The sequence below is a fragment of the Aotus nancymaae genome, unplaced genomic scaffold, assembly GCF_030222135.1.
Source record: "Aotus nancymaae isolate 86718 unplaced genomic scaffold, 86718_ANA_hifiasm-v0.15.2.pri h1tg000067l, whole genome shotgun sequence".
Classification (NCBI taxonomy): Eukaryota; Metazoa; Chordata; class Mammalia; order Primates; family Aotidae; genus Aotus; species Aotus nancymaae.
Genome location: NW_026988482.1, coordinates 602,233 through 623,624, shown reverse-complemented (window position 1 = coordinate 623,624; position 21,392 = coordinate 602,233). Strand labels below are relative to the sequence as shown.

The following is a 21,392-nucleotide window of genomic DNA, read 5'->3' as shown; positions in this document are numbered from 1 at the left end:
GCTTTCAGTCTATATGTGTTTTTACGGGTGAGGTGAGTTTATTGTGGCAGCATATAGTTGGGTAATTTTTTTTATTCATTGATGCAGTCTACAAATTTTAAGTGGATTGGTTGCGTTCAGGGTTAGTATTGTTATGTGGGGGTTTGTTCCTGCTGATTTATTGCATGACTTGTGATGGTTTTGTGTGTCCCTTGCTCCTCTCTTATTTGTTGTTTTGTCATTGTGGCTTGATGGTTTTCTACAGTGGTGACATGTGGGTCCTTTCTTCCCCTTATTTGTATGTTTGCTATACCACTGAGTTTTATACCTTTATGTGTTTTCCTGACAGTAGATACAGTTTTTTTTTTACTTTCAATTGTAGGACCCCTTAACCATTTCTTATAAAATCAGTCTAGTGGTGATGCATTCTTTTAGTTTTTGTTTGTTTGGGAAGCAAGCAATAACTTTTGCTTTCTCCTTCATTTGTGAAGGAAACCTTTGCTGGATATAGTATGCTTGGCTGGCTTTTTTTTTTCTTTCAATACTTTGAATATATCATCCAATTCTCTCCTGGCCCATAAGGTTTCTGCTGAGGAATCCATTGTTAATTTGATGGCAGGGGTTGGGAGAAATTCTTTTATATATGAGAGATGCTTTTCTCTTGCTGTTTTAGAATTCTCCCTTTGGCTTTTGACTATAATGTGCTGGGAGACCTTTTTGACTATCAATTTGGTGATCTCTGAGTTCTTGTATCTAGATATCTAAGTCTTTGACTAGCCTTGGGAAGTTTTAAGCTATGATTTCATTAAATAGGTTTTCTATTCCATTGGCCTTCTGTTCACCTTTTGGAATGCTAAAATTCAAACATTTCATTTGATTACTTTATGATGTCTCATAGGTCACATGGGTTTTGTTCATCCTTTTTTTAAAAAATTATTTTTGTTCTAGCAGGATTATTTCAAAAGATCTGTCTTCAAGTTCTGAAATTCTTTGTTCTGCTTTTTCTAGTCTACTGGTGAAGCTCTGAAATATATTTTCAAATTTTATTTATTGAATTCTTCAGTTCCAGGATTTCTCTTTCATTCTTTTTTATGATATCTGTCTCATTCATATCCTGAATCACATTTTTGATTCCTTTTCATTCTGTGATTTCTTGTCTCTCACTAAGCTTTAAAATGAATATTTTGAACATTTTTCTGGCATTTCATACAGCTCTTTTTTATTAGCATCTGTTGCTGGAGAATTATTGTGTTCCTTTTGAGACATCATATTTCCTTGCTTTTTCATGTTTCTGCATCTTTATGTGATAACTGCACATCTGGTATAATAGTTATTTCTTCCAGTGTTTGGACTGGATTTCCTAGGGCAGATTTTTTTGGAGGTGCATCTGTGCTGTTGGTTGGGTTGGACGTCTTGGCTTTGATTTTAGATGCGCATAGTAGTGTGGTCTCTGCGTGATTTCTTCTGCTATAAATAATGTCAGTGGTGTCTGTGATTTCCTCAGTAGCTTAGGCTGTGGTTGTTAGTGGAAGCGTGGTTAAGTTTTACTGAGGACACAGATGCCAGATGGGGCAGTCCTTGTCCCCAGTGGTGGTAATGGCAGGTTCAGCATACCTGTTCTTGAGACACCAGGTGGTGTATGGAGCCACTGGTGTTACTGGGTGTAAGTGGGCTGGTTCTTGGGCCTTCAGATAGTTTGGTCAGGTACCAGCAGTGGCAGTGGTGAGCTGGGTGGGTGGCTGAGCCCTTGGGCTTCTGGGCAGCATGCATGGTGTGGACAATGGCAGTCCAACCCTCAGGCTCCTAGGTGGCACATGCTGGTGTTAACAGTGGCTACAGTAGGTGCATGGGCCAGCCCCCAGGTGGATGTGTGGGTGGATGCCAGCTGTGTTGGTAGTGGCAGGTAGGATGGGCTCATCCTCAGGCCCCTGAGTGGCGGATGGGACAGAACGATCCTCAAGCCCCCAGGTGGCATGTTTAGGCACTGGGAGTTGGGGGAGGGGGAGGGCCCGGCCAGGTGGTTCTGCCCTCAGGTCCTCTGGTGGTGCACACAGTGGGCAGCGTGTTATAACCTTCAGTCCCCACCAAGGGAGTGTTTGTGTAGTAGCAGCAGCAGTGGTAGGTGGTGACGACCTGTCCTCAGGGGCATGGAAATGTGCTGTGGCCCTGCTGCTTGGGAAGGCAGGGTTGCTGTCAGCGGCAACAGCTGCAAGCAGGCAGACCTCAGTCTCTGGGAAGTGCGTGCTTTGGCACCCAGGGTGGTGGTGGTGGCAGTGATAGCAGCAGGACAGCCAATCCTCGGGGTGCTTTCCAGTGCCCTGCTGCTGGGGTGGGGCAGGTCTGCTGCCAGTAGAGAATAGCGATGGAGGCAGCACCAGTGATGCCAAGCATGGAGACCCTGTCCTCAGGGTGCATGCAGGTGTACTGCCGTCTTGTTGCTGGCTGAGTTGCTGTCTGTGGCAATGGCCCCAGGCAGGTGGGTTTCTGGCTCTGGGGAGCACATGCTTTGGCTCCCTTTGTCCTGGGAGCATCCTCCCTCATGTGCTACACTACCCATTTCAGGTGTGTGCTAGAGTACTGGGAACCTTCTGCTCCACTGGGTCCAACTGGCATCATTCTTCTGCAGTCTTCTGGCTGGCTGTGGGAGGCTGACCCCGGGCCGTTGGGTCCCAGATCAGGATTTGGTCTTGTCAGGGCTGAGCTTCACAAAAATGTCACTGTGCTGCAGCTGCTAATGTCTCAGAGGAGTGGTGTTTGGGATCCAGTGTGAGCTCCCTGTCTTGAACAATGCTGTTATGAGGTTTCCAGGCAGCTCCCTATGCTAGTCTCAGGGCCCAGGAAGGTTGAGGGGTCTCCCATGGCTAGAGTTATAGAGGTTTGTTGGGTGGGAATGGGGACTGCTGGGACCTCTCACTCAGCCTTTCCCTGCACTGAGAAGCCTCTCTGGGTTCCCAGCTGACCCTGGCCTAATTGACTACTTTGCTCCTTCCATGCCTCAGGTGTTTACTGCCATTTCTCAGTTGAATCTCAGTGCTCTGTCTTAGATGCTCTATTTGAAGTGTGATTATCTACTTGCTATTTTGGTTTTTCTTTGTGGAGCTGGTGAGTGCTGGATGCCTATAGTCAGCCATCTTGAAACACCTCTCTCTATGTTACAAATATTGTTTTCCAGCTTGTCATTTATCTGTTAATTTTGTTCAGAAGTGCAGAATATTTAAATGTTTATGTAGTCAAGTCTACCAGTCTTTTTTCTTTTTAGTTTTCAGGCTTGGTGTCACACAAGGAAAATCCTGGCTAGGCGTAGTGGCTCATGCCTGTAATCCCAGCACTCTGGTAGGCCGAGGTGAGGGGGATCACTTGAGCTCAGGAGTTCAAGACCAGCCTGGGCAACATGGTGAAACTCTGTCTCTACCAAAAATACAAAAAAATTAGTCAGCCATGGTGGTGCACGCCTGTCGTCTCAGCTATTCGGGAGGCTGAGGTGGAAGGATCACTTGAGCCTGGGAGGCAGAGGTTGCAGTGAGCTGAGATTTTGCCACTGTACACTTGAGCCTGGGCTACAGAGTGAGACCCTGTCTCAAAATACAACAACAACAATAGAAAATCCATCTTAACTTTATAAAGATAAAATACTATTGTACTTTTTAAAACAATCAGTTTAATTTTTGCAGTTTATATATGTTACATGTTAAGGTATGTATATATAAACAGTAAAAATTAAACACATACAAATTTACATGTCTCTCTGTGTGTTTGTATATAAAAAACTGGGGTAATGTGATTCCCCCAATTTTGTTCCTTTTGCTCAGTATAGCTTTGGCTACTCTGGGTCCTTTGTGGTTCCATGTACATTTTAGGATTGTTTTTGCTATGTCTGTGAAGAATGTCAGGGGTATTTTGATAGGCATTGCATTGAATCTATAGATTGCTTTGAGTAGTATGGATATTTTAATAATGATTCTTCCAATCCATGAACATGGAATATCTTTCAATTTTTTTGGTGTACTCTTCAATTTATTTTGCCTATGCTTTATAATTTTCATTGTAGGGGTCTTTCACGTCTTTGGTTAAGGTAACTTCTAGGTATTTAATTTTATTTGTGGCTATTGTAAATGGGATTATTTTATTGATTTCATTTTCAGATTTTTACTGTTGGCAGATAAAAATGCTACTGATTTTTTGGCCAGGCGTGGTGGCTTACACTTGGAATCCCAGCAGTTTGGGAGGCTGAGGTGGGCAAATCACTTGAGCTCAGAAGATCGAGACCAACCTGGGCAATATGGTGAAACCTCATCTTTACAAAAAATTAGCCAGGTGTGGTGACACATGTCTGTGGTCCCACCTACTCAGGAGGCTGAGGTGGGAGGACTGTTTGACCCCAGGAGGTGGAGGTTGCAGTGAGCTGAGATTGCATCACTGCACTGCAGACTAGGTGACAGAGTGAGATTCCATCTCTAAATAAATAAATAAATTTTAAAGAGAAAGGAAGGAAGAATACTAATTTTTGTTTATTGATTTTATTAATTTTATATTCTGTTACTTTACTAAATTTACCAGTTCTAATAGCTTTTTGGTAGAGTCTCTAGGTTTTTCCAATATAAGATCATATCATCTATAAACAAGGGTAATTTGACATCTTCCTTTCCGATTTGGATGACCTTTGTCTCTCTTGTCTGATTGTTCTAGCTAGGACTTCCAGCACTATGTTGAAAGACAGTGGTAAATGTGGGCATCCTTGTTTTGTTTCCGACCTTAGAGGAAGGGCTTACCATTTCTCCCCATTGAGTATGATACTAGCTATGGCTCTGTCATATATGGCTTTTATTATGTTGGAGTATGTTCCTTCTATACCCAGTTTTTGAGGCTTTTTATCATGAACGGATATTGATTTTTTTACCTTTCTTTTCGTTTTTTTTTTTTTTTTTTTGAGACAGGGTGTCATCCTGTTGCCCCAGCTAGAGTGTAGTGGCATGATCACAGCCCAACGCAGCCTCAACCTCCTGGGCTTAAGCAATCCTCCTACCTCGGCCTCCTCAATGGCTGGGACTACAGGTATGTGCCATCATGCCAAGCTAATTTTTAAAGTTTTTATAGAGACAGTGTCTTCCTATGTTATCCAGGCTGGTTGCAGGGATGTTGAGTTTTATCTAATGCTTTTTTCACATTAATTGAAACGATCATATGGTTTTTGTTCTTTACTCTGTTGATGTGATGTATCACATTGATGACTTCCATGTGTTCAACTGTACTTGCATCCCTGGAAAAATCCCACTTGGTTATGACCACTGATCACTTTAATATGTTGTTGAATCCATTTGATAGCATTTTATTGAGGATGTTCGTATCAATCTCCATCAGAGATGTTGGCCTGTGGTTGTTTTGTTGATGTGTCTTTGTATGGTTTGTTGTCAGGGTAATACTGGCCTCACAGAATGAACGTGGAAGTATTCCATACGCCTCTATTTTCTGGAATAGTGTGAGTAGCACTGGCATTGGTTCTTCTTTGAGTGTTTTGTGAAACTCAGTAGTGAGAGCCTTGGTCCCAGAGTTTTCTTTGGTAGGAGACTTTTTATGATGACTTTGATCTTGTTACTTGATACTAGTCTGCTCAGGTTTTAGATTTCTTCATGGTTCAGTCTTGATAGGTTGTGTGTGTCTAAGAATTTATCCATTTATTCAAGGTTTTCCAATTTAATGGCATATAGTTGCTCATAGTAGCCACTAATGATCCCTTCAATTTCTGCAGTTATCAGTTGTAATGTCCCCTTTTTCATTTCAGATTTTATTTATTTGGTCCTCTTTCTTTCTTTCTCTTTCTTTCTGTCTTTCTTTCATTAATCTGACTAAAGGTTTGTCAATTTTGTCTTTTCCACACAAAAAGACAACTTTTTGATTTATGGATCTTTTGTATTGTTTTATTCATTTCAATTTCATTGATTTCTGCCACGATCTTTATTGTTTCTTTTCTTCTAATAATTTTGGATTTGGTTTGTTCTTGCTCTTCTAGTTCTTTAGATGTTTCATTAGTTTCGGTCTTTTTTGAAGTTTTTTTCTTTTTCTATTTTGTTGTAGGCACTTCTGTCTACAAACCTCCCTCTTATTACTGCTTTCCTGGTGTCCCATAGGTTGTGCTATGTTGTGTTTTCATTATTGCTTTTGTCAAGAAATTTTTCAAATTCTTTTCTTAATCTCTTCACTGACCCACTGGTCATTCCGGAGCATATTGTCTAATTTCCATGTGTTTATATACTTTCCAACATTTATCTTGTTATTGATTTCTAATTTTATTCCATTGTGGTTAAAGCAGATAGTTGAAATTATTTTAATTTTTTCAAATATTTAAGACTTGTTTTATGGCCTAACATGTGCTCTATCCTTGATCCATGTACTGAGAACAATGTGTATTCTGTAGCTGTTGGTTGAAATATTCTCTAAATATCTGTGAGGTCCATTTGGTGTATGATACAGATTAAGTCCAGTGTTTCTTTGTTGACTTGCTGTCTGTTCAATGCTGAAAGTGGGGTACAGGTCAAAATAAGACTTGTTTCTTATGTACTTTAGGAGTGTAGGTGAAATAATAGGGACAATGCAAAAGAAAATCCTTTTGATTTTGAAAACTTTCCCAAAATGTTGACTGGGAAAGAGCTTACGCTTGTTCATTAAAAGCTTCTATTGTCTCTCTCTCTCTCTCTCTCTATATATATATGTATCTCCAAACTTTAAAAAACACACTGAAAGAACAGAAGCACATCAACACTGTACTGTAAACATCTGCGTCAGGTGTTAACTCCATGAATTCCTATTCATTTTTAATTTTTATGCATGAAATTTTACTGAGTAATGGAATTTACCATCCCTGTTTACATTTCTGCATTGACATACCCTGTTCAATGTCATAACCCCTAATTAACAAGCATGTTCACCCCAAATGGATCCATTTATGACACGTGGAGAAAGAAGGTTTTTTTCTTTTTGGTCAGTTTATGCCTACATGGACTGATCACATTGTGCCTTGTTCAGAAAACATAACCACAAGTTCTTTAAAAAACTAATAAAACATGTAAAAGTCCTTGACATTTTAGAATCTAAGTCCCTTTTTAATTCCAAAAATAGACAAAACACTATTTTGTTGGTATTTTCTCATATACTTTGCTATTTTAACAAAGATTAATTCATTTAAGTCTTAATTTTTAAAAAATGACTCAATTGTCTCTTTTTTTAGGTAGCATGAGTATTTCAAGGTAAAAGAAGACAGCTTGGTTCCTAAGCTCTTCCTTCCCAAACTTGCTATTTATTTCATTCTTCTATTTCTTTAAGAGTAAAGTAAGACCAAAGGAGGTACAGCTGCCCCCCAAAAATCACAGTTCTGTCTGCTGCATTGTTTCCCTGGAGGAAAGAGATGATAATACCTGAACTATGTCAAGGAATTAATTGTTAATGAATTTTGTGTAAAAACATTTTTAAGTTGGGACTGTCGAGAAATTTGAAATTTATATGGGAACTTCTTTTCCCTTTCTGAAGCCATTCTTCAGAAAAAAGTTCAAATTATTGTCACAGTTCAGATATGGGAAATTATTTTGCTTTATTTTAAAATTAGTAAGAATGAGATTATTTTAAAGTCCGTATTCCCTTTATTGTGTAAATCAAAGAAAATGATCGGGGCAGGTCTCGGTCATTTTAGGAGGTTTATTTGCCAAAGTTAAGGACATGTGCCTGGGAGACAGGTCTGTGCCTTTCTTTGAAGGTGATTTTGAGGGCTTCAGCATTTAAAGGGGAAAGGGCGAGATGCTGGGAAATACACAATTTTCATGTGAGAAGTGGGTAGGGGAAAATAGTCATTCATGCCTCTGTCTGGCTCGGCAAATCTGCGTTTTTACATAAGACAACATAGACAAATAGGGCAGAGGAAGCAGTCAGATACACATTTGTCTCAGGTGAGCAGAGGGATGATTTTGAGTTCTGTCCTATGTCCTCACACCTGTGAAGATAGACTGTTGATTTAAATTGCCGTGGTGAGCTTCAACAGAACTGCTTTAGGGTAGAGATCTGGGGGCCCACAAGGAATTTCCTCGTGGGCAAAATCTGCGGGAGGTATGTCTGTAGCTTTTCATCTTTGTAGCCATCTTATTTAGGAACCAAAGTGGGAGGCAGGTTTGCATGACCCGGCTTGACTTTTCCTTTTGGCTTTGTGAGTCTGGGGTTCCAAGATTTATTTTGCTTTTACAGATGTCTTTATATTTAAGTATTTATTTGTTTTGTCTGATCAGAAAGATTATTTAAATGCCAGTTTAGCGGTTTTTAGGAAGTGATTAATGCAGGAACACACATTCTTGAACTTTCCTCCAATCAAATGACCGAAAATTGCTTGTGTGAATAAGAACTTAGACCAGTGGATCTCAGACTCTAGAGAGCTTCAGACTCACCTCGAAGACTTGCTAAAACACAAATTGCTGGGTTCTATCCTCAGGGTTTCCGAGTCTGTACTCCTGGGGAGGGATTTATAAATTTGCATTTCTAACGCATTTCTACGTAATGCTGATGCTGCTGATCCCCGTACTCTGAGAACCACTGATTGAAACTGTTTGGTTAAATTAGTGTCTATCAACCATGGTTCTGCCCTTACACACTGGAAGGATAGAACGTTAATAGTAGCGTGTCAATTTAAGAGTCAAGGCCTTAGAGTGGGGATGGGCCACAGAGGCAGGTACTCCTGATGCGGTGGGGCAAGTATTTAAATCTTCAGCATGTGGATATCGGTTGAGAAAGCCCTTCAAATGATTGGTCGTTTTCTTCCTATCCTCTCTTCCCTGTGAAACCACTTTCCTGTACCCCTCAATAAGAGAGTCCTGGTGCAGATGAAACAGTGCTCGTGGGATTGCTTTAGTCCTCATCCAGAAAATAAAACAGCCTTTGCAGCAGTTACCCAGTGCTGCTTAAGGAGTTCAGAAGAAGAAGAAGTAGCTAAACTGAAGCACAGCTGAGGTGCAAAGGCCAAGAAAGGACTTCTTTCTGGTACTACTTTTTTTTTCCTTTTTGTTTAGAGCACTGCAGTATTGTATCTGTCGATTAATCAGTCACTGTAGATAATAGCCTAAGTAGTGTTCATGGTTACAGCTGCTTCGTGTATTTCCCTTGCTGGGCCAAATTAGCTCTGACTTAAATTTCCAAAGACATTTAAAAATGTGTATTATTTCATTCCCAAAACGATCCCCTAGGGGTAGAGATCCCACTATACAGATGAAGGAATGGAGGCTTAGAGTAGTTAAAGAGTTTCTGGGGTCACACTGTAAGTAGTCATCTCTGGCTCCGTGAGGTTGTGTGAACTTGGCTAAGGTCCATAAACTCCATGTGTAAAGTTTCCTCGTCTGTAGAATGAGAATGATACCGGTACCTACCTTCTGAGGTTGTTTTGAGAACTAAAGAGTCACTCTAAACAGTTGTGTACATAGACATGATAAATGCTCAGTAAACGTTACCTCTGAGACTGCTGTGTAGTCCAGTTCGCACTAGCAGGGCAACTACTAAAAAGTGCTAATTACTACTGTGTAAGTTTAGGGGATCCTCTGCCTTTTTTTTTTTCTTAACGAGGTGGCATGTCGCTCTGTCACCCAGCTGGAGTGCAGTGGCGTGATCTTGGCTCTCTGCAACCTCTGCCTCCCGGGTTCCGACGAGTCTCCTGCCTCAGCCTCCGAGTGGCCCCCGCGCCGGCCTTTTTCCCTTTGACGCGGGCCCTTCGTCTGTCACCCGGGCTAGAGTACAGTGGCGGGATCCCAGGCCCCTGCGCCTCAGCCTCTGGGGCTCAAGTGCGCCTCCTGGGGGAACGTGCGCTCTTTTCGTGTCCACAGAGGGGTGTAGTTTTAAGGGCAAGGACTTCGCAGCGCCCCGCCCCGCCCATGCCTCTCCAGCCGGGACATGGAACGGTTTCTGTTTTAATTTTCGCGGGCGTGGGAAAAAAATCAGAAGTCAATCACCGCAGCGGAAGTTTAAGGGAACTCTTTTCATTGGCCAGGGGCTTGGAGGAGGTGGGAGTTCCCCCCGGGATGAAGGTCCCTGCCTCCCTCACCGCGTGGATCCCCCCCCCCCCCCCCCCCCCGTCCCCGTCCGCGCTCTCTCGTGGAAGCTGCTTTCCCCTCCCGGTTCCGTCTTTCCGGATTCTCTCACGCAGCGTGACAGGGGCTTTCCTCCCCTGCTTCTCCCCTCTGTGAGCCCTTCTCACTCAGCGCGAGCTAGCTGTCTCTCTCTCCTCCTTTTTCTCTCTCTGCTTAAATAAATCACTTTTCTACAAAAACTTTTCGGGTCCGGTATTTACTTTACGAGCGCAGCCGCTGTCGTCCCCTCTCCCATTCTTGAGAGAGCGAGAGACCAAGAGCCTGGAGCCCACCGGGGAGTGAGCTGAGTGCTCCCCTGCACCCCCAAACCCGCCAACATTCCCACCACGACCTCCCAAAGCAGTGGGATTACAGGCGAATGCCACCACGGCTGGCTAATTGTTTAATTTTTTGGTAGACATTGGGTCTCACTATGTTGTCCAGGCTGGTCTTAAATTCCTGGCCTTAAGCGATCCACCCACCTCAGCCTCCCAAAGTGCTAGGATTACAGGCACGAGCCACTGTGCCGGGCCTATCCTGCCTTCGTGCCAGGTAATCCTCCTCCTGTGTATTACACGTCAACAGTGTCTTATCCACGATTTAGAAACCTCAGGTGCTCTGAAAACTATGGCTTTTCCTTTTCATAAATCTTGTAGTGGCAAAATCTTACATGACCTGAACTCATTTGGTGGCACAGTGTGACCTGAACTGTAATAACATGAAGCTATTGCTGAGTCTGGTATTTTGGTGGTGGTGTTTGTTTTTTGAGACAGAGTCTTGCTCTGTTGCCCAGGCTGGAGTGCCGTGGCACAGTCTCAGCTCACTGCAACCTCTGTCTCCCAAGTTCAAGAGATTCTTGTGCCTCAGCCTCCTGAGTAGCTGGCACTACACGTTCACTTCACCACACCTGGCTAATTTTTGTATTTTTAGTAGAGACGGAGTTTTGCCATGTTGGCCAGGCTAGTTTCAAACTCCTGACCTCAAGTGATCTGCCCGCCTTGGCCTCAAAAGTGCTGGGATTACAGGCATGAGCCACCACGTCCAGCCTGCTAATATGAAATTAGATATCATTTTAATGTCCTTTTTTTAACCAATTAAGTGTGTATTTTCTAAGAACAAATATATTCATTTATGTAACAACAGTGCAATTATGAAAACCTGGAAATTTATCATTGATACAGTACTTTTTTCTACAAACTTTATTAAAATTCTACCAATTATAGGCCATTGTGGTGGCTCATGTCTCTAATCCCAGCACTTTGGAAGGCCGAGGTGGGTGGATCACTTGAGGTTAGGAGTTTGAGACTAGCCTGGCCAGCATGGTGAAACTCCATCCCTACTAAAAATACAAAAAAATTAGCTGGGCGTGGTGGTGCGTATCTGTCGTCCCAGCTACCTGAGAGGCTGAGGCAGGAGAATGGTTTGAACACGGGAGGCAGAGATTGCAGTGAGCCGAGATCACGCCATGCACTCCAGCCTGGGCAGGAAGCTTTCCTCAAATGCCTGGTGACCCATGCTATCAGTTTATATTTTATAGAGGCTCCAAAAAGGCTGGGTGTACTCCTTAACTTGTAGGCTTCATTGGAGGGCAATCAGCTGTTAGGATCTCCAGAACTAGGGCACCTGGTTCAACCATATTTTGAGCCTCCCAGGGTTTAAGTGAGGTGAGTCAATATGCTTCTTTTTGGTAGTTAACTTATGGCATCCTCCTCTTCTCTGTTCTCATTTCTCCATCTGTTTTTCATCTTCCCAAAATTTGTTGATATCTTTGGTGTTCCCGATTTTCCTTGTGAATTTATCCTTTTCAAAAATCCATTTAATACGTTTTTAGGTGGGACTAAAGGGAGAGGAATTAAACTTCCATAGTCAATGTAGCATCTGTTTCTGGTTATTTTAATGTATTTTATTCTCCTTAATGAACTTTATAATCTGTTTTCCATGTTACACCAGCTTATCTACCCATCTACATATGGGAATTTATTTAGAATTGCATTAAATCTATAGGTTAATTTGCAGGGAACTGACATTTTAACAACACTGAAAGAATTTCCATTCTAGGAATTGTCCATGTTTTAAATGTACTTTAACATGTATTTCAGGCCGGGCACGGTGGCTCACACCTGTAATCCCAGCACTTTGGGAGGCCATGGCGGGTGGAACACCTGTAGTCAGGAGTTTGAGACCAGCCTGGCCAACATGGTGAAACCTCGTCTGTACTAAAAATACAAAAATTAGCTGGGTACATGGTGGCAGGTGCCTGTAGTCCCAGCTACTTGGGAGGCTGAGGCAGGAGAATTGCTTGAACCTGGGAGGCAGAGGTTGCAGTGAGCCGAGATCGCCCCATTGCACTCCAGCCTGGGAGACAAGAGTGAAACTCCATCTCAACCAAACAAACAGACAAACGAGCAAACAAAAACATGCATTTCAGTAAACTACTACCAGATCCTTTAAATAGAGCTTATATGTTTCCTTATAATCTTATCAATAGGTATTTCATTGTTTTGATTGCTCTAGGAAACAGATCCCTACTCCAACACTTCCATTACATTTTATAACTAATTTTAGAAGTGATTTGTATATTTATCTTGTATCTGATCACCTTGATGAAATCCCACAAGTTCTGAAAAAATTTAGTTGATTCTCCTATAAAAATGTGTATAAATATAATTTGCAAATGTGTATCGTGTATCATACTTTATAACAGCATGAGATTAAAGCTGTTTTTCTAAGCTTCATATATTTTGTTAATTTATTTTCTTGCAGCAACTAATTTGAGATTTTCTTTTTGTATTTCTTTTTATCCAAATATACATGATATATTAGAAATTCCTCTGATGGAGATTTATTACACACTTTCATTTGATTATTCCATCATCAAATAAATTTGAAAAATGCTGTCTTAAAATACTCAACACCTAACACAGTGCCAGGTACTTAATAGTAGCTCAAGAAGTCCTTGCTAAACGAATAAATGAATGAGTAAATGTTTTCAGTCTTCCCAGTTACCTTCCTCAGGCTTAATTCTCTAAACCCCTACAGATGGGACGTTTTCCAAAAACTATCCAAAGTGAGTATTTCATAACATCTCTGGATACCCACATTAGTGTTTAACACATTTCAATGTCAGGAAACTTCTTTACTTTCAGGCTATTTTCCTGTAGCTTAAGTCATTTCCTTTCATTTTCTTTAGTGCTCCTAGAGAGCAGGTTACCAGTCTGTGTGTATGAATATGAGAAGAGCATTACATGGAACTCAAAATTTAAAGATTTGCTTTAGAAATTCTTTCCTTTTTCCTCCACTGTGATTCTATAAAATGAGGATAATTCTGGAAACTAGGGGGAAAAGTAGATTTATTCATTGCAGATATTAGAAAGTCATGTCTAACAATTTTAGAGGGGGTAGTATTTAAATATGAAGGAAAAGTGATACTTAAATATGAACATTTTTATCTCACTGTCCTCAGAATTCGTTGGAAAAATGGTTTTCAAACTTGGCCACGTTTTTTAAATACCTGAGGAATGTAGTAAAATATAAATATCTTTAGTCCTTACCTCAGGCATGTTGAATTTGGATCTTAGGTAGATGTTGCTTAGAAAATTGTAATAAAAACAAAAAATGCATAACAATAACGTTCCCAGTGAATGGCCAGGTTCACTGTGTTAAAATTTCTTTTGGTCAGAACTTGATTTAAATTATGTGAATATTATTTACTTTGAGCCATAGGTTGTATTATTGTCATTTTTCATATAGCTTTCCTTTTCTTTTTTCTTTTTAAAAGATGGGGGTCTCACTATGTTGCCCAGGCTGGTCTTGAACTCCTGGGCTCAAGCAATCCTCCCACTTTGGCCTCCCAAAGTGCTGGGATTACAGGTATGCGCCACTGCACCCAGCCTCATATGCCTTTTAATATTTCTTGGAGTTAAAACTATCCTATATTTTAATTTGTTTCATTTTTATGTATATATTGCTAATTCTTTCTACACTCAGTCGACTATATACAGGACGAACCCTGTTAGATAATCTATGTCATGCATTTTTCCCCAGAGCCTTATATTCTCCTCCAATTTTGACTATTTTCAGTCTAAAAGAACACAACTGCATAGTCTCTATATTGAGATTTTGTGGATTTTCTGTGTCAGATCTGCTTATTTTATCTCATGTCTTCCTTCTCTATTCCTTGTTTTAACAATTCATATTAGCTACAGCATCACAGGAGAGCGTGAGGCATACGTTCCTGAGACCTTACATGTGCAAACACTTCTTTGTTTACATCTCACAGATAACTGACACTGTCTTTGCCTGGGCTATGATGACAAAATACCATAACCGGATAACTTAAACAATGGAAATGTGTTTCTCACAGTTCTGGAGGCTGAAAGTCTGAGTGCCAATACGGCAGGTTTCTGGTGACGGCCCTCTTTGTAGCTTACAGAGTGCTGCCTTCTTACTGGGTCCTCTTATGGAGGGGAGAGGAACAGAGTAAGTTTTCTGACGTCTCTTCTAGGGGCACAGATCCCATAATGGGGTTTTCTACTCTCATGACCTCTTTTGTTGTTGTTGTTATTATAAAGTCTTGTTCTGTCACCCAAGCTGGAGTACAGTGGCATGATGATAGCTCAGTGTAACCTCAAACTCCTGGGCTCAAGCGATCCTTGCATCTCAGCTTCTCAAGTAGCTGGGACTACAGGCACATGCCACCATGTCCAATTCTTATTATTTTTTTAGAGATGGGATCTTGCTATGTTGTCCAGACTGGTCTCTAACTCCTGGCCTCAAGTGTTCCTACCATCTTGACCTCCCAAAGCTTTGGGATTACAGGTGTACGCCACTGCCACTGACCCCCACATGGCCTCTAAACGTAATTATCTCCCAAATACGCCATCCCCATATACCATCACATTGGGGGTTAGGGCTTCAATATATAAATTTGGGGGGGGTTATAATTCAGTCCATAGTGAATCATTTAGTTCATTATAGAATTAAGATAGAAGTTGTATTCATTCACCCAGAATTTTGAAGACATTACCTCATTGTTACCTAGATGCAATGTTGTTGAGAAGGTCCATATCATTCTTGTTCTGGTTTTTTTATATATGATTTGTCTTTTCTGGAAGCTTTTAGTATCTCCTTTTTATTTCTGATGTTTCTGTGCTTTGGTTTGGCTCATTTTTTAATACATTGTGCTCAGCAGTAGGGAATCCTTTTATGAAGTTGGAGATATATGTTCTTCAGTTCTGGGAAAATCTTTTAATTATTGATATAATTTGGATATTTGTGTCACCTGAATCTCACATTGAAATGAAAATCTCCAGTGTTGGAGGAGGAGCCTGATGGGAGGTGCTTGGGACATGGGGTGGATTCCTCTTGGCTTGGTGCTGTCCTTGCAATAGTGAGTCCTCATGAGATCTGGTTGTTTAAATGTGTACGGCATCTCCCCCCATCCACTCTCTCTCTTGCTCCTGCTCTTGCCATGTGACACATCTGTTCCTCCTTTGCCTTCTGCCATGATTGCAAGTTTCCTGAGGCCTGCCCTGAAGCTGAGCAGATGCCAGCATCATGCTTCCTGTACTTTCTGAAGAACTGTGAGCCAATTAAACCTCTTTATTTTATGAATTATCCATCCTTGGGTATTTCTTTATAGCAATGCAAGAACAACCTAATACAATTATGTCCACTTTTATATTCTTTGGTCTTCTTAAAATTCCAATAGTTTGGGTGTTTGAACTTCTGGATTAAAGCTGTATTTTTTTAAACCATTTTTTCTTGTATTAATCATCTCTGACTTTGGGCAACTTTTTTCAACTTTACCTGTTAGTACTTCTGTTGAGTTTTTATCTTTAGGGTCGTTCTTTGGTCACATTTATAATAGTTTCTTAGAGCTGTGTTTTTTTGGTCTTGTGTGGTGGTTCAGTGTGTCCACAAATTTTTCGATGCTCCTATCAAAAAACTGTAGCCTCTTCTTGCATAGGGGCTCGATTAGTAACTTGTAATGAACTTTTAAAAAAGAGCAAGTGATGGTGTGTGACTTTGGGTACTAGGTTAGGACATTGGGGCTTTCTGATTGCCTTTTCTCTTGATTACTTGGCTCTGGAAGAAACCAGTAACTATGTCTTGAGAACCCACAAGAATCTTATGGAGAGGTCTTTGTAGATAAACTAGGTATCTTACCAGCAGCCATGTAATGAACTATCTTAAAGAGGGTCCTCCAAATCTTCAGAAAACTGTAGCCCTGGATGACAGCTTGACTGCAGTCTTATGAGAGACTCTGATTCTAAACCATTTAGCTAAGTTGCTCCCAGATTCTTGACTCACAGAAACTGTGTGAGATAGTATTTGTTGTAAGTTGCTAAGTTTTAAAGTGATTTGTCATGCAGCAATAGATAACTAAGATGCTTTGCCTCTGAGTGTTTCTTTTAAATAGCATCCTGCTCTTGTTTCACAGATATCCTATTGTCTGTTATTTCACAGGACATGAATAGTCATTATTTGTGTATTTTAAGTTTTCATTTGCTCACTGCATTGTCTCTAATTCTTTTGGATTTCTTTTTCTTTCTTTTTTTTTGTTTTTGTTTTTTTATTAGGGATAGTTGACAAAATGCCAAAAAGATGGAAGAGGACACAGATGCTGGGAGTGAGGTGTGGGGAGAAGAGGAAAACAAATGTCAAAGTCGGCTACAAAAATCAAGAAAAACACAGGGGAGTAAGTGATAAATAGCCTATAAAGGATATAATTATGCATGTATTCTAGAGCAGGGGCCCTCGACCCCTGGCACGGTCCATGGCCTGTTAAGACCACACAGCGGGAGGTGAGTGGTGGGTGAGCAAAGCTTCCTGTGGATTTACAGCCACTCCCTATTGCTCACGTTACCACCTGATCTCCGCCTCTTGTCAGATGAATGGAGGCATTAGATTCTCATAGGAATGCGAACCCTATTGTGAACTGCGCGTGCAAGGGATCTAGGTTGCACGCTCCTTATGAGCCTCTAATGCCTGGTGATCTGTCACTGTCTCCCGTCAACCCCAGATGAGACCATCTAGATGCAGGAAAACAAGCTCAGGGCTGCCACTGATTCTACATGATGTTGAGTTGTGTCATTATTTCATCATATATTACAATGAAATAATAATAGAAATAAAGTACACAATAAATGTACTGCCCTTGAATCACCCCAAATCATCCATACCCCAGTCCGTGGAAAAACTGTCTTCCACAAAACCGGTCCCTGGTGCCAAACAGGTCGGGAGCTGCTGATCTAGAGGTCTGCTTTGCTCACTCGAAATCATGGGAAGCATTAAACATAGTCTGTCAACCTGATTTCATCGACTATCATTGGCACTCAAATTTCTTTTTTTTTTTGAGATTGGAGTCTTGCTCTGTCACCCAGGCTGGAGTGCAGTGACACTGTCTTGGCTCACTGCAACTTCCGCTTCCTCGGCTCAGGTCATTCTCCTACATCAGCCTCTCCAGTAGCTGTGATGACAAGCGTGCACCACCACACCTGGTTAATTTTTTGTATTTTTAGTACAGACAGGGTCTCAAACTCCTGGTCTCAAGTGATCCGCCTGCCTTGGCCTCCCAAAGTGCTGGGATTACAGGCGTGAGTCACCCTGTCTGGCCCCGAATTTCCTAAATCACATCATCTTTGACAAATGTTTCGAATATAGTGTAAGTTAGAATTACTCAGTAGTGATTCTATACTGTTTTACTTGAATTCTCCTGTTCCTAAAGCTGTGTGATGGATAAACCAAGAAGTTACAAGACTGTATTTAGAAAACCTACATATTGTTTATCTAATAAGTGGACTGAATGTGGAATTAGTTGAAGAGTAGTTTCAGACAAAGATAAAGGTCAATAGAATATTTGTAAAACCCATCACCTACTGTCTGTGTCCTTGAGTAAATTTCTTAAACCGTAAGAGCCTCTTTTGTGAAATGGGGTTATTCACAGTATCTATCGTAAGGTTGCTGTAACAATTGAGTGAGATAAAGTACTTAGCATAGTGCACGGAACGTTGTTAGCCTTCTTTTTCCTCTTCTCCTTCTAACTTCTCCTCTTCCCAGTGTTCTCCTCCTTACACTACTTCTCTCTCTCTGTCTCTCCTTTTTGCTTCTCCTACACTTTAATACTTCTCCGTAGTATTAGCGTTACAGAACAATGAGTTGTCATGAACTTTGGCTCTGTCTTGGAAGGGCTTCTGACTTACCGACTATTGACAAGTTTGTTTCTTTTTTTTGGTTTTGTTTTGTTTTCGTTTTTGTTTTCAAGACGGATTCTTGCTCTGTCACTCCAGGCTGGAATGAACCCAGCTGTAATCACACTCGTGATTACAGCTATTGCAGCCTTGACCTCCTTGAACCCAGGAGGTGTGACCACCAGAACTGCTAGTGTGATTACAGCTACTGCAGCCTTGACCTCCTGGGTTCAAGTGATCCTCCTACCTTGGTCTCCTGACGTGCTGGGATAATAGGCGTGAGCCACTGTACCCAGCCTTTATTGGCCAGTTAAATAAGTCTTAATATGCGACCACAACAAATTACAAGATACTGGTACCTACATTTATGAGTCATAATCAGACCTCAAACATAGAAGCTTGATTTTTCTGTAACACACCTAAATCGCTGAACAAAAGTTTACAGAAAGCCTACCCTGTGAGAGACATTGCTAGGTGGTTGCTCTACCAAAATATGACATCCTGCTGAAAGTGTAGTGGACGAGGCAGTCAAATATGATAAAAGACGGAGCTATCACTAACACAGGCATTTTCAGGATGTTTTGGGAACCCTAATATGCTTATGATGGTCACTGAAGGCTTGGCAAAAAAGAACTTGAAAGGGATGATGTGTGTGTGTGTATAGGGGCTGCGCATCATTCCACATGTGGGAATAGCATATGCAAAACCCAGAGATATGAGAGGGCACTGTTACGGCTGGAGACCAGTGAGTAGCTAGGAACTGCTAGGCATCAAACGTGTGTGGTAAACACGGAGTCTTCAGAGACAAAAATACAGTTTGTCTGTACAAAGCAACAAATTAGGTCTGTACCTGCTATCTGAGAAATATAAAATCGACAGGAAATGCTCTCATAGCACTTCATTATAGTCTTTGTTTAATCTATCAATGTTTATTTATCAATGTATTTGTTACTTAATCTGTCAATGCATTTGTTTAATAATCTATCGGTGTTTATTGAATAAAGAAGAAATTAATGACAAATCTTGAAAAATGTTCAGGTGTCAGTCAAGTTGAAGCTTTATTTCTCTTTCCCAAACATTACGATTGCTTCTACTCACTCTAGTGTTTCAGTATTTACGTGATACCCGTGCGTTTCCCTGGACGTATTTGGCCCTTCTCATTGTTTGCTGCCATCTAGTGTCATGAAGTTGATGTCGTAGTGTTTTTGTTAACTAAAATGATGTTCTGTATGTTTTTGAGGAGTACTGCCCTTCATAATTCATTTAAAAATTTAAGCCATCATCAGAATTTCAGTAAAAAGTGGGACAGTGCCATCATTGTGATGGTATTATTTAATAGTGTATAATGATAATTTTAGAGATTAGAGTCTATGCACTAAAGCTAGGTGAAAAACCTGTATACAATTCAAGAGAGAGTAGGTCCAGTAATGGTAATTAATACAATTTTTAAAAGTAAATACACTCCAAGGTAATGAAACAGGATGGGGTGCAATTTGAAACACCTTCTGTTCAATATCACCGTGTCCTCAATTCCTGGACTTCATCTGCTCAAAGTTCGTTAATCTTTTGCTGGCAATGATTTTTAAAATGTAAAGATGAGGTAGGTAGTATTATTTATTGATAATTAAAACAACTCTAAGTAAATGAAGGTCAGAAAATATCATTTGATTTGTTCATTGGCTTTCACTGTTGCTGTGGTCTGAATATCTGTGTTCCCCTCAGATTCATATGTTGAAATTAATCCCCAGTGCAAAAATATTAAGGTTGGGCCTCTAGGGGGTGATGAGGTCAGGAGGGCAAAGCCTCACCGTCATGAGTGTGATTGGTGCCATTACAAAAGAGGCCCGAGGGAGCTCGTTTGCTTCCTCCACCACGAGGACACATAAGAGGTGCCATTTGTGAGGGACAGCCGTCACCGGACAACGAATCTGCTGACACCTTATCTTAGACTTCCCAGCCTCCAGAGCTGTGAGCAATAAACTATTTTTATTGTAAATTTCCCAGTCTGAGGTATTTTGTTGAAGCAGCCTGGCTAGACCCAGACAACTGTTATATATCTATCATAATGTCATTTTCTCTCTCTCTCCTTCCCCTCTCCCTTTTCTTTTTGCATTCTGTGAAATGGGAAATGTTTTGGTGGTTTTTTATTTTTATTTCACTTTTAGAAAACTTGTGACTCTAAATAAAATGTTGGCTGGGTAGCCGTGCCATGACAACATTACTACACTTTTCTTTCTTTTTTTGAGATGGAGTTTCGCTCTGTGGCCCAGGCTGGAGTCCAGTGGTGCAATCTCAGCTCACTACAACCTCTATCCCCTGGATTCAAGTGATTCTCCTGCCTCAGCCTCCAGAGTACCTGGGACTACAGGCGCCCACCACCACGCCGGGCTAATTTTTGTATTTAGTAGAGATGGGGTTGCACCAAATTGGCCAGGCTGATCTCAAACTCCTGACCTGGTGATCCACCTGCCTTGGCCTCCCAAAGTGCTGGGATTACAGGTGTGAACCACTGGGTCTGGCTAACATTACTCGGCTTTTCAAAGCAAATGTAAAATTAAATTGTTTTTGAAACCAGCATTTGCTGTGATGGAAGAGACTCCAGATGAAGGAGTTCCTTCCTTTCTAGACATAGGGCCTCTTAGAATTTCCTCTGAGGGCCGGGCGTGGTGGCTCACACCTGTAATCCAAGCACTTTGGAGGCCAAGGCAGGTGAATCACCTGAGGTTGGGAGTTCAAGACCAGGCTGACCAACATGGTGAAACCCTGTCTTTAAAAAAAAAAAAAGAAAAAAAAGTCTAGAAAAAAAAATAAAGAATTTCCTCTGAGAGTCATCAAATTAGAATTGGAATGCCTTATTAGAATATTTCGTCTTGGTTGGGCCTGGTGGCTCAGGCCTGTAGTCTCAGTGCTTTGGGAGGCAAAGGCAAGAAGATCGCTTGAGGCCAGGAGTTTCAGATCACCCTGGGCAACATAGTGAGACCCTGTCTCTACCAAAAAAACATTTAAAAAGAAAATTAACCAGGTCTGGTGGTGCATGCCTATAGTCCTAGCTACTAGGGAGGCTGAGACAGGAGGATTGCTTGAACCCAGGAAGTTGAGAGGCTACAGTGAGTTCTTATTGCACCACTGCATT

The 21,392-nt window shown here is 41.2% G+C and overlaps 1 protein-coding gene across 16 annotated transcripts in view; it reads left to right on the top strand.

Moving 5' to 3' along the window:
* Positions 1-21,392, top strand: part of ZMAT3 (zinc finger matrin-type 3) — a 122,204-nt gene that overhangs the window by 16,200 nt on the left and 84,612 nt on the right. For 5 of the 16 annotated variants that reach the window (XM_012472267.3, XM_012472264.3, XM_064366811.1 and 2 more), the window contains one exon: positions 16,649-16,767. The exons of 1 other annotated variant lie outside the window; for it this stretch is intronic. The gene's annotated coding sequence lies outside the window, so the exon portion shown is untranslated. Of the gene's footprint in view, positions 1-4,913; positions 5,032-5,318; positions 5,456-7,105; positions 8,992-12,386; positions 14,547-16,648; positions 16,768-21,392 lie in introns of those variants that run through there. 10 more of the 16 variants (XM_064366820.1, XM_012472266.3, XM_064366815.1 and 7 more) reach the window with 6 other exon arrangements.